Source organism: Nestor notabilis, unplaced genomic scaffold (assembly GCF_000696875.1).
Source record: "Nestor notabilis isolate BGI_N333 unplaced genomic scaffold, ASM69687v1 scaffold19375, whole genome shotgun sequence".
Lineage (NCBI taxonomy): Eukaryota > Metazoa > Chordata > Aves > Psittaciformes > Psittacidae > Nestor > Nestor notabilis.
In genome coordinates this window covers 38,302-42,500 of record NW_009930010.1, presented here as the reverse complement: position 1 = coordinate 42,500, position 4,199 = coordinate 38,302, and positions in this window count along the sequence as shown.

Genomic DNA, 4,199 nt, shown 5'->3' with positions numbered 1-4,199 from the left:
ATTCAGTCTGGAGGACTGGGATACTTGGTACAGACTGGAACAAGTAAAACCCTTAAAATGTGTGCTGTATGGACACTGGCCCCTCAGAGCTGCTGTTTCGCTGTACAGATTTGCTCCTGTGTACCGTATTACTTGCTAACATAGATGTATCCATTTAGTTTAAAACTTATCTCAGGTTTATATCTGGATAGATAATGATAGCAAAAAAAAAAGTAAATAATATATGCTCCATTTCTAAAATTCTTCTTTAATTGAGGTAATGGATATTATTCAAATCTTTACAATTAGTAAAAAAAGAAAAACAAAAAATCCAAACCAGATATATCTAAAATTGACCATACAGGACTTCTATAAGGCATCTTTGGTTTTGAAGGAATAATACTTTAAGATGTTTTGTCCTACAGTGTGTGCAGTTTAATTCAGAACATTGTTGGAAGGGCTAAAAAGCAACAAAATAGAAGAAGTGTGTTACTTAGACTTGAAAAGAATATTGGTGTTTTCGTTTTTCATTTTGTTCCTGAGATGAAAATTAATGTAGTATGATCCTAGCCCCACGGCAGTGTTAAAATTTGGGCTTTTTGTTAAAGGAAAATTAAATGGGAACTAAATATTGGTGTAATTGAAGGAGGAAAAAGAAAGAGAGCTTATGATTGCAGTATCTTTTTATTTAGGAGAGAGCCAGCTTCACTGTTGTCTGATCTTGGATCCAATACCCCCTTGAAAGTGTCTAACCGTCAGATTATCATCAGATGGACTGGACATGTCTTGGACATCTAGATTGACACTACTACAGTTGACCTAAATGCGTGGTGGCAGGACTTGGTGACCTGGTGTTGTTTCTTATACAAGTTTCCTAACCGCTGGAGGTATGCTTGTTGTATGAAATATTTTGCATAGTCTGAAACGAAGGGACAAGTGCCATGGATAAACGCTCTCATCTTTGAGCTGCTGAGTCAAACTGGGAAGTAGCATTGGCAGCATGATAGTGCTCATTCTCCCGTATTTTGGTTTTTTTTCAGCTGTAATTGCTCAGGAAGTTTTGAATTTAAAAACACCTGAGCCACATTTTGTGGCTGAATTTACAACATGACTAAAAGCTTTCCTTGACTCTGCTTCTGGCCTCCTTGCCAAAATAATTAGACTGTTCTTAGCATGTGACTGGTGGTATGTCCTCTACATGAGCTTGTGCACAGAATTTGTAATAACGCGTGAGGGTTGGTCCTGAAGTCGTGATTCTGCATGAATTATTTTCAGTTTGCTTTCGTATCAGATTTATTGAGACCGCATATGCCTGTGGTTGCTCTGCCTTAGTACAATTCCCAGGCTCAGGGATGGCTCTCTTGCATGTGAAGAGGCAGTGAGTTTGCTGTACTGCCTGCACCTCGAGATTTGCTATTGAAAGCCTTAAAGCTACCCCCATTTCTCTGCAAAATGGGTTTGGCCAAGCTTCGTCTCTTGGATAGATCTGGTAACACTTGGAAAGAAAATTAATAATGGTCTTAGTGGTAATGCTGCTTGGTATTTTTAGTCACTGTTGTCTTTAACAGAATTTTTAGAGCAGCATTCCTGTTATATTAATAAATAGTATTTTATACGTGGTGGGAGTGGGGATTAGTGTTCAGAAGATGTCTTTGAGGTTTTAAAATGAGTCAGTAAAATGCAGTTGGACTTTCATCTCAATCTTCTGCCTTAGATCTTCTAAACATTTTCTGAACAATAGGTGAGCCTGTTGTTCTTGAGCTGGATTTCTTATGGACTTGTGGTCCGTAGAAGTACAGAGCTATGGGAACTACATCAGTCACTATCTGCAGCTCCCTGAGACAGCCAGTGGTAAGAAAAACAGCATGACTGACAGCATTACATTTGTCTTAGGCTGTGGCAAAATTAGAGCAAAGATTAGCTGTGGTCCAGAGTCCCTAGTCTGTGTGAGCTGGTTTAGGGAAGGTTTAGGGAAGCCCAGAACTTTCTCAAACCCTTCAGAGAGGTAGTGGAAATGAGAGGCTTGAGCTGTGGTCAGGATGTGGCTAATGTGGAAGTCGTTACGGTCTGCAGCTTTCCCTGCTGCTGAGATCCTGTCAGTGCTAACAGTGGATTTTGCCTGATTTGTTGCTGTTCAGATTTCTAGCCTTTACAGCACTTTCTCTTCTGTTAAGATATGACCTTTCCTGGAATAGTACAAGAATTAAAGGGATTTTTTTAGGATCACAGAATGGTTTAGGTTGGAAGGGACCTTAAAGATACCTGCCATGGGCAGGGATATCTGTTACTAGATCAGGTTGCTCAAAGTCCCGTTAAACTTGGCCTTGGATTTTTCCAGGGATGGAGCATCTGTAACTTCTTTGAACAGCCTGTGCCAGTGCCTCACCAACCTCACAGTAGAGAATTTCTTCCTAATATCTAACCTAAATCTCTTCTCTTTCAGTTTAAACTGTTGTCCTTTGTCCTGTTACTATAGGCCTTGGTAGAAAGTCTGTCCATCTTTCTTCTAAGCCCCCTTTATATATGAAAAGGCCACAGTAAGGTTTTCCCAGAGCCTTCTCTTCTTTAGGTTGAACAAGACCAGCTCTCACAGCCTATCTTCATAGGAGAGGTGCTCCAGCGCCCTGGTAATTTCTGTGGGGTTTAGGTGGATTTTATTCTGAAAGCATACATTCCAGGTCTTTTTTTGAGATTAAGATAAGTGTGAATGATCTCTTTCCAATTACTGTCTTTCACTGTAATTACTGTTTTCCCGTATCATAGTAACAGGACTATTATAATCATCTTCCCAAGAAAACCAATGGATTTGCTAACAAAATGTGTTCTGTGTTACTTCTTCTGGGTAGCTTTTTATTCTTTGCTGTTAAGACTTTCTGAAATGGCTTTTATGTTAAGCAAAGGCTTTCAGTCTCGTCCATGAGAATTCTTTATCAATGACATTTATGAACGTGGCAACAGATTCTTGTTGGTTTTTTTTGGGTTTTTTTTGTTTGCTTTTTTTTTTGTTTTGTTTTGGTTTTTTTTTTTGTAGACAAGATTTAGTAGATTTGGGCAAGAATCTTACTTTTTTAGTTACGTGTTTCTGAAGGAGGAATTTATCCTGAGTTCACTGCGATCTATAGCGGATCGTCTGTTTTTCAGCCTATTGTCTATAAATTACACCCGTACTTTTTGTAAGAAGTACAAACTGATATAGAGAAATGAAAAGGAGATCAAAACTGGTCATGTAAGAGTTTTTAGGAACTAATTCTGTCTCTGAAAGAATTACGCTTTCTGTACAGAGATTGATGGTGATAAAGAGTTTCTGGATTATACCCATTAATCTGCAAATGCTCATTGTCATTAGCTTCTAGTATTTTCTCCTTTAATCAAGTGGCCAAATCAAAGTTGGTACTATTTAGAAACCTCTGATTTACTTGCTATTTGTTATTCTGGTAGTAAGACAGAAAGTACAATTGTATTTTTTCCAGTCCAGCCTCTCTTCAGTGGTCTGAGATCAAGCATCTGAGGTTTCCTACAGACCCTTCAGCAGCCTTTGATGCTGCCTTCCTCAGTGCTTAAGTTTATTTGAAGTGACTTGGATCCTGGCTGAGTATGTATTCTGATTTTTCTAAAATACCAGTTCCATTTTTACTCTGATACATAGTGGGAAGTGGTGTTTGGCCATATTTTCTTATTGCTGGACTTTAAAAACAAATTATCATGTAAATGTGTCTCGCTATTCTTTTATTTATATGCATATGTATTTATCAAACTTATCAAACCCAGTGCAGATTGCATTATTACTTATTTACTTGTTTACTTAGTTTTGTTTTATTACCCTGCAGTGAGCGAGTTACACAGCTGAAGTTCAAAACTCAACAAGACAAACAGGTTCAGGGAATTGGCCAGACTTTTGTGATGGTTACCCCCCGGGAGTCCCCTGAGTATTTCTAAAGCATTCACAAGTGCAGCTAGGGAACCCCAACTTACTGATAGGCTTAAAGTTACAAGTTAGCGTGTGGCTTTCTCTGTTGGAATTGTAGGATTGCCTGAACTTCAGGGACTCGTGTAAAAGCAGAAAATGTATGGTATTGTCGCTGGTTAGTGTAGGCTTTCTTCTTCAAATATTTTCCTGAAAAGTTAGTAAATTTGTGGAGAGTTCTTGAATTTGCTGGTGAACTACCAAAAATTCAGAAGCACTTAAAAGTTGGGGCTTGGTTTGTTTCTTTCTCTCTTTC